Source organism: Ovis aries, chromosome 4, assembly GCF_016772045.2.
Source record: "Ovis aries strain OAR_USU_Benz2616 breed Rambouillet chromosome 4, ARS-UI_Ramb_v3.0, whole genome shotgun sequence".
Lineage (NCBI taxonomy): Eukaryota > Metazoa > Chordata > Mammalia > Artiodactyla > Bovidae > Ovis > Ovis aries.
The window spans coordinates 108,492,675-108,501,978 of NC_056057.1; the positions used below are offsets into that span (position 1 = coordinate 108,492,675).

General features: G+C 40.2%; 1 non-coding gene across 1 annotated transcript; it reads left to right on the plus strand.

Annotated features, from left to right (window-relative positions):
* Positions 1 to 6,625: 6,625 nt before the first annotated feature.
* Positions 6,626 to 6,698, plus strand: TRNAR-UCU (transfer RNA arginine (anticodon UCU)). Its single transcript has one exon. It is a non-coding gene; the product is annotated as a tRNA-Arg (tRNA).
* The last annotated feature ends 2,606 nt before the right edge of the window (positions 6,699 to 9,304 follow it).

The following is a 9,304-nucleotide window of genomic DNA, read 5'->3' on the forward strand; positions in this document are numbered from 1 at the left end:
AGTCGTGTCCGACTCTGTGTGACCCCATAGACGGCAGCCCACCAGGCTCCCCCATCTCTGGGATTCTCCAGGCAAGAACACTGGAGTGGGTTGCCATTTCCTTCTCCAATGCAGGAAAGTGAAAAGTGAAAGTGAAAGTGAAGTCGTGTCTGACCCTCAGCGGACCCCATGGACCATAGCCTTCCAGGCTCCCCTGTCCTTGGGATTCTCCAGGCAAGAACACTGGAGTGGGTTGCCATTTCCTTCTCCAGTGCATGAAAGTGAAAAGTGAAAGTGAAGTCGCTCAGTCCTGTCCAACTCTTCGCGACTCCATGGACTGCAGCCTATGGGATTTTCCAGGCAAGAGTATGGAGCGGGGTACCATCGCCTTCTCCCCTAGGATGTGAGTCAGAGGAATGCAGGTTTTGGCTCTCTGGATCAGTGATGTCCCTTAATACCTTAACCTAAAGGGTGCCTGATGTTAATGGCACATGATAAACACTTGATAAGGGTTAGCACCAACTCTTCAGCTTCTGAGTAAAGTGCAACAGTGTGTGTTCCCATTAATCAGCCCAGTGAAGGAGGAGAAATCCCTGAAGACATCCATGGTTGTTGGAGTGGGAAGCAGCACCCCCACTTGAAGCCCATTCACCCACAGCACATCAGCCATGACAGCAAGTTGGAATAGAAAGCCTTTTATTAGCAATATTTTCTGTCACATGATTTCCTAAGCCAGAAGTACGGAGGGATTAAAGGCTTACAGCTGCAAGTAATAAAGGTGATGTTAACCAGTTCCCTACTTTTTGCCCCTCTGCTTGGATTGTTTGTGCCAATGGCTAAGACTTTCTACACTTTACAAACCTCCTCAGCCACCTCTGATGATATACCGATCTCTGCAGAGATTCCGTTTTCCTTCTGTCTGGATTGGATGCTTTCTAGGCACTTCATCTGCTTTTACTATGTGTTGTACGCCTTAGTATTTTAATCTCATATATTTCTCTTTCCAGGTTTATTCCTTTGTTTTGGTGAAGCACATCCTACAATAGGTTCCTCTAGTTAAAAAGGTGTTGCATGACAGAAGTTATGGTAAAAAAGAGTTATCAACACTTATAATTTCTCATCATTTCTTATAACATTTATCTTTTTTCAAATACCCCATTGAAACAGTACATGCTAAAAGGACTTAAAAAAATAAGAAAGAACTCAATCCTGTGTAGGGAGAATTTCTGTCTCAGAGATAGCAAAACAATAAAATGATATTCAGGTGCAGTTGTGGATATGTATCTACCTGTAATCTGAAAACACTTCTATCTCTAAATTGACTTTCATTTAATAGGTGTCCATTAATGATTGAGCCAAGTATGCCTTATGATATTTATTCCTACTAAAATATAAAATATTGATGAACATAAATATTAAATAAGTACATGAAGTCTAAGACTTTTCAGAATAAATATTTTTGCCCTAGCCAATTCAAACATTAAAAGTCAAAAAAAAAAATGGAGACAGATGGTTATACCTTTTTGTATCCACAAAGCTACAATGCCTGTCACCATACTATCTTCATCAAAAGAAATAACATTATAATTGTGCTCAGTCATGTCCAACTTTTTGCAACCTTATGGACTGTAGCCCACCAGGCCCCTCTTGTCCATGTTATTTTTCAGGCAAGAATACTAGAGCAGGTTGCCATTTCCCTCCTCCAGGGGATCTTCCCAACCTGTGGATCAAACTTATCATTGTCTCCTATATTGGCAGGCAGATTCTAAACCACTAGCGCCACCTGGGAGGCCCTAAATTCAGAGGCTCTATCTGACTGTTTCTTCTGGCGAAGAAAATTTATTTTTCTGTAATAATCTGGTTTCACTTATAAAATATAGGAAAGATAGTAAAATTACTAAAATGTAAAAAGAAATTAAACACAACCTTAAAGGATGCAATCAGTGTTTTTAGTAGACCCGAAGAAGGGAGTCCAATTTGGTCTGAGATAGTTGAAGAGGCTCCATGAGTGTTTTGAAGGATTAGTATTGTGTTTGGAGTCAAGTGGGTAATACAAGGATAAAATTGACTTGAAACAAGGAATAAGAATTCGAGAGAAGTACTGGGGAATTTCCTGGGGCCTCCTTGGTAGCTCAGATTGTAAAGAATCTGCCTGCAATGCAGAAGACTGGGGTTCAGTTCCTGGGTCAGGAAGATCCCCTGGAGTAGGAGATGGCAACCCACTTTTGTATTCTTGCTGGAGAATCCATGGACAGAGGAACCTGGAAGTCTACAGACCATGGGTTCACAAAAAGTCAGACACGACTGAGTGACTAACACTTTCACTTTCACTGGGGAGTAGTGCTTGAATGAACAGAGTGTGCATTAGAGAATAAGGAAGTAAGTAGACTGAGGCTCTACTGGACACACAAGATTACCAGAAGAAAAAAAAAACCAATTTACCTCCTCTTAAATATTTTTTTGTCTGCTCTGTATTACATTAAATATATATCTTCTATGTTAAAGTGCTGCTTCCAACTCAGTTTAAGAACTAAGACACTCTAGAAAACTAAATTAAGATCAAAACCTAGGAAGTTAGAACTATAAGGGCTTTGTAATCATCAAACAGTATCACTTAGAGCGTCAGAAGGAGGACAATTGAAAGAGACAGAGATTAAAAGAAAGGTGTAAATTTCAACTGTGTGGCCTTAATCTGCAATGAAGAAATAAAAATGTAGCTCTGAAATCTAGAGATGTTTGGAAAGGAGGACCAACTAAAGAAGGTTAAGGAGAGGTATAGCTAAATGGCCAAGTCAGAAATATTTGAAAGTGATAAAAGTGCAGTGATTACTTGGCAATATTTTCTACATTGGCAGTGCCTGTCTCCCTGAGATGATGTCTTAACAGGGTCCATAGCACTCCTCCCATGAGAGATCAAGAAATCACAGCTTCTCCTTTACGAACAAGGGGAGTTAAAAGTAGAACAACTTTGAGTCTAATAACATAAGCATTGAGACAAATTAATTTATGACATGATCTTGATTTTTTTTTTTTTTTTAGTTTTCTGAGCCGAGTCTAACATAGTAGAGTAACAGCCTCACTCAGTCTCAGGAAAATACAAATACACACAAACAAATCCCAAACAAATGCCTATAATAATTCCAATGGCATACTGAAAAAACTAAATGAATAACCATGGGAAATGCATTCACTGGCTCACTCACTAATGGGGAAGCAGCAGACACTTTAATTCTCTTTGGGGAGGACATGAGTAGAGCTGAAACACAGGCTTTTGTCCCCTGATCGTTTTTCATGTCTTTAGGGAGGGGGTTGGGTCCAAATGATAGAAAAAGCCTTCACTCTATCATAGAATTCTGTGTCTGGGCTTCACCCCTCTATGAGGCCTCTGTGAGGAGAATCAATTGTCACCCGCCCTCCATGTGAAGTTTCCTCTCAACCAGATGCCACGCTGAAAAGGACAGCACAGATTCCACACGGTAAGAGGGTTCATTAGTCATGAGAAAGCTTGGCAGGTGGAAACAGGAAAGGGCGAGTGAATGAAACCACTGCCTTCAGGTGTTAGAGACTCAAAGTCTTCCCCGTGCCCTAAGCCTAACTTTAGACTGTGGTCCTGAGGGTATTTCTAGGGACCTCTACCTAGCACCATTGTGCTTCCTTTGTGCTCAGCTGGTAAAGAATCCGCCCACAATGCAGGGATCTGGGTTCAATCCCTGGGTTGGGAAGATGCCCTGGAGAAGGGAAAGGCTCCCCACTCCAGTATTCTGGCCTGGAGAATTCCATGGACTGTACAGTCCACAGGGTTGCAAAGACTCGGACATGACTGAACGACTTTCACTTTCGCTTCACTTTACCTAGCACCGTGCTGTGGCCTTGATGCCTCTGACCTCCCAGGACTCCTGTCCATGTCCCTTTCATCATCCTTCTGAGGCCACTCTTGGGTTTGTCACGACTGTGTCAGACAAGAGGGGTAAGCTCCATGTAGGACAGGATCTGGCTAAAGGGCTACAGAGAACATCAGAGGACACATGGCCCATGCGCCTCTTCTCCACAGAAAAATTCCTGAAGGCAGAGGCCCGTGGTCCGCTTACCCGGTGTCTCCTGGCATACAGATTCTGTTCCTTATTTTAGCAGAGAAATGTTATGACCTCTAACCTGCCTTTTTATGAAATTAGATCCAGAATTTGCTCTCCAGTATTGACTTCTACTCCTTATAGTAAATATTTAAATTCTAAGGTGGCTTATGTGAGTTAACTCATTTAACTTTTCAAACATCCTATGAGTTAAGGTTTATCCACCCCAATTTGCAGCTGCAGAAATGAAAGGACAGAGAGGAACAAAGAGATCACCAGCCTAGCCTACAACAAAGCCAGGACTTGAACCCATGCGGTCAGGACCGGAGACCATGTCTGCTTTTTTTTTTTTTTTTAAATTAGCTACTCATGAAGATTAAGCTATGTTGAAGCTACTAACAGAGAGAATAACTAAATCTGAGTAATTGTGAAAATTGGACAGATCTGTACTTCCTCGGTGCTTCGGCTTTGACAACCCGTATTCCGAGAGAGTGATCTACAGAAACATTTAATTGGAGTCAGTGTGGTATTCTAAATTATGCCCCGTTTTCTTTCATAAGATTTACTTTCTCTCACATTGGTATTTTGGCATAGCAGAACTGCAATATAACTATTAAAACCTGCATTTTCTTCTTCAATCCAGAAGTGAGATTACTTTCCAGGATTCTTTTATTTTTTCAAATTCTATTCTAAGTTTAATTATAAAAAGCATAATATAAAAAATTAATAGAAATGAGAATAAAGTGGTGTGTTTTCTATTTAAAATAAAAAGTAACGAAAACAAGCAAGGTAAGTGTGAAAGAATGTACATACCATAATTTTGTTGCCCCTTTATAATTGATTTATATTCCCAGTGATTTATATTCTCTTGGAACTGTGGTCCCTTTAATACAGTTAGTAAAAGCTAACATTTATTTCTGGCTTCCCTGGTGACTCAGTGGGTAAGAATCCACCTGCAACGCAGGAGACACAGGTTTGATCCCTGGGTCGAAGGGAAGATCCCCTGGAGAAGGAAACGGTAACCCACTCCAGTATTCTTGCATGGCAAATCCCAAGGACAAGGGAGCCTGGTCAGCTACAGTCCTTGGGGTCACAAAAGAATCAGAAATGACTTAAACCACCATCACCCAACATTTATTTAACTCCTACTGTGTACCTGTTTAATGGTATTTTTTCTTTTGTCAGTCCCTTAGACCTTGCTGTCACCATCTTCCAGATGAAAACAATGATGCTGAGAATCAGTGGCTCAGGGTCACTGGTCCCCCTGCAGAGAGGGCAGTGGTGGGCTGCTGGCAGTGCTGCTGGCCCTGCTCTTTTCACCCCTTTTCAGGGATTTTGCTCTTTTCAGTTCCTGCTGATTTTCATGCTATGGAAGAACAGAGAGATGTATCCATGAGACCTTTTGCATAATTCTGTGCATTGAAGACTTTTCCTTCAGGGCAGCAAGATGGACCCTTAAAGGCATCTTCATTTCAGGTATTTGTATCTCTATTGTATCTGCCACAGCCTTTCTCTCATAGGAAAAAAACTCTAGCTTCTTGAACTGTGAAATTCAAAATGCAAAACCATACCAATATTTAAAGGGAAAAAAATCAAGTTCACCTTACACTACATTTTTGTACTTTTCTTGTCCTGACAAACGAGTTGATCAACAGCTATTATGTATAGACAGCCACCATGGTAGAGCTGTCGCCTCATGACTTTCCTACAAAACCGTGAGAAGTGCACTTGACATCAGTGGTCTGTCTGAATTTCACACCTGATGAAAAATGTTGTGTCATAATTCGTTCTGCTGCTGCTGCTGCTGCTAAGTCACTTCAGTCGTGTCTGACTCTGTGCGACCCCAGAGACGGCAGCCCACTAGGCTCCCCCATCCCTGGGATTTGTCTCCTTATTTGTTGCTGCCTCTTGAAAATAGGTTTCTTCTAAGATAATAGTTTCTTTAAAATTTTCTTGCCAAAAATATTACATGTAAAACTATAATTTCAGATTGTTTGAATGACCAACTTGGATTTGTCCAACAATTCTAATCATTTGGGAAAGGGAGGCTAATGACTTGCCTATCCCTGTGTCTGCTACCCTGGGTCCCTGGTCTGGGTACAGTAGGAGCACAGATGCTTACAACACAGCTGAGCCCACTGGGCTTTTCCCTTGTTGCTCTCCCAGGATCCATCTCAGGCCCACACAGGCTTCCTGGCCCAAATCCTGACTTATCCTGTCTGTCCTTCAGGTTCTTACTCACACTTCCCCTGCCGGAGGTCTCCTATGACTCATTCAAACACTCTCCTTGGAAAGAAATACACAGTTTCCTGTGTATATATTAGCCCTAATACCTGAATATGAGACTATTTCTGAAGTTATTTTAAAAATTTTGGTTATTACTTTTGTTCTTTCTTATTAAAAATGAACTTTAAAAAAAATATCACAAGAAGTTCATCCTGTAGGTGTCCCAGAGATTAAGAGCTCTGAAACCCTCCTATTCAGCTTGAACCAGTGAGAGCAATCCACACAGTACTTGGTGTCTCCCCAAAGTGCCATATTCCATCCTGTCATTAAATTTGTATTGTCCAGGGACTTCCCTGGCAGTCCAGTGGTTAAGACTCTGCATTTCTACTGCAGGGGCCCCAGGTTCAATCCCTAGTCAGGGAACTAAGATACCACATCCTGCAAGGCTGCACAGAGCAGTCCAAAGATTTTTAAAATTTGTATTGTCCTGGAAATTGGCAGTTTCCCATTTCATATTTGCTAATGGGACTAATTCAACTAGGATATATATCCTTCAATTATGCTCTGTATGTGTGAATTTTAAAATAAATCAGTTAAGAAGAAGCCAAACAATTTCTATCAGCTCAAATAAGATAACAGTTCAGTGACTTGGTAAGATATTTTATTGACCATAATTTGCTGCTATTTGGGAAACTCTAGTGAAGTGAATACTCATAACTTTGGAAATTAGTGAAAGAGAAACACCAAATCCGTGTAGGCATAGACACAGAAGTTCACATGCAGGAGGGTAAATGTCTCTGAAATTTGCAGTTTCATAGCACTCTGATCACATGTGTCTTCTAGTGAGCATATTGGTGAATCCCAGGAATATAAATAAGAGGCATTCACAGAGGCAAACACTGGCCTGTGTCATTCGAGTTCTATGCAGGGAAAATGGAGGCTTTCATGAGTCCATCTTAGATACACAGTCCCTCTAGGAAGCAGTTTGATACTAAGTGACTTTTTCTAAGTAATTGATATAAAAATTCCTGGACTAGAGGACTGCTAAATTCCCTGTAACTTCTCATTCTGAATTTACATGTATTGGTTTTATTATTGTTTTCAATGTTTTGGTTTTTAAATCTGAAATCCCCAGAAGCTACCTTACAGATAAAAAGAGCATTGAAATGTACTTTGCATGACAAAGGTCACTTTCTTTGATCTGTGCAACAATAAAACTTAGCTTTGTCTGTGCTCCTCCTCGCAATTTGGTTGATGTTGCAATAATTTTCAAGCTGATTTATAATCTGTTTCCCCTTTTATTCAATAGAAGATCTTGATCTTTTTCTCTGTTTGGACAATTCAGGAAAAAAATGTCTCTAAAGAAAAATGAGATTGAGGTTTTCAATTTCTCCTTTCTTGCTAAAAGTTAACTATATCATAATGTCATGACTTATTCCTCCCATTTGAAGCTCTAAGAAAATCAGCTCAAACTTGAGATTTTGGTTATACTTGGTATTAGTTGTTTTCAGCAGGAATATAATGCCTTATATTGTTATTGTTGTTGCTCAGTCGCTGTCATGTCTGACTCTTTGTGACCCTATGGACTATAGCACGCCAGGCTCCTCTGTGTTCATTATCTTCCAGAGGTGGCTCAAATTCATGTCCGTTGCATCGGTGATGCTATCTATCTCATCCTCTTCTGCCTTCTCCTTTTCCTTCAAACTTTCTCAGCATCAGGATCTTTTCCAACGAGTAAGTTCTTCACATCAGGTGGCCAAAGTGTTAGAGCTTCCGCTTCAGCATCAGTTCTTCCAAAGAATATTCAGGGTTGATTTCCTTTAGGATGGACTGGTTTGATTCCCTTGCTGTCCAAGGGACTCTCAAGAGTCTTCTCCAGCATCACAGTTCAAAAGCATCCATTCTTCAGTACTCAGCCTTCTTTTTGATCCAACTCTCATATACATACATGACTACTGGAAAAACCATAGCTTTGACTATACCAATCTATATTGGCAAAGTGATATATTTGTTTTTTTTTTTTTGTTATTTTTTAATTTATTTTTTACTTTTATTTTTATTTTTTTTATTTTTTAAATTTTAAAATCTTTAATTCTTACATGTGTTCCCAATTTGTTTTTTAATACATTGTCTGAATTTGTCATAGCTTTCCTTCCAAGGAGCAATCAATCGTCCTTTAACTTCATGGCTGCAGTCACCATCTGCAGAGATTTTGGAACCCAAGAAGAGAAAATCTGTCACTGCTTCCACTTTTTTCCCTTCGACTTGCCATAAAGTGATGAGACCAGAAGCCTTGATCTTAGTTTTTTGAGTGTTAAACTTTAAGCCAGCTTTTTCACTCTCCTCCTTTACCCTCATAAAGAGGCTTTTTAGTTTCTCTTCACTTTCTGTTTTTAGAGTGATATCATCTGCATATCTGAACTTGTTGATATTTCTCCCAGCAGTCTTGATTCCAGCTTGTGAGTCATCCAGCCTGGCATTTCACCTGATGTAGTCCTCATAGATGTTAAATAAGCAAGACAGCAATATATAGCCTTGATGTACTCCTTTCCCAATTTTGAACCAGTCAGTTGATTCATGTAAGGTTCTAACTGTTGCTTCTTGACCCGCATACAGGTTAATCAGGAGACAGGTAAGATCGTCTGGTATTCTCATTTCTTTAAGAACTTTCCGCAGTTTGTTGTGATCCAGATAGGCAAAGGCATTAGCTTAGTCAATGAAGCAGAAGTAGATGTTTTTGTGAAATTCCCTTGCTTTTTCTATGATCGGGCAAATGTTGGCAATTTGATCTCTGGTTCCTCTGCCTTTTCTAAATCCAGCTTGTATATCTGGAATTTCTCAGTTCACATATTGCTGAAGCCTAGTTTGAAGGATTTTGAGCATAACCTTGCTAGCATGTGAAATGAGTGCAACTGTTTGGTAATGGGAACATTCTCTGGCATTGCCCTTTGGGATTGGAATGAAAACTGACCTGTTCTAGTCCTGTGGCCACTGCTGAATTTTCCAAATTTGGTGACCTATTAAGTGCA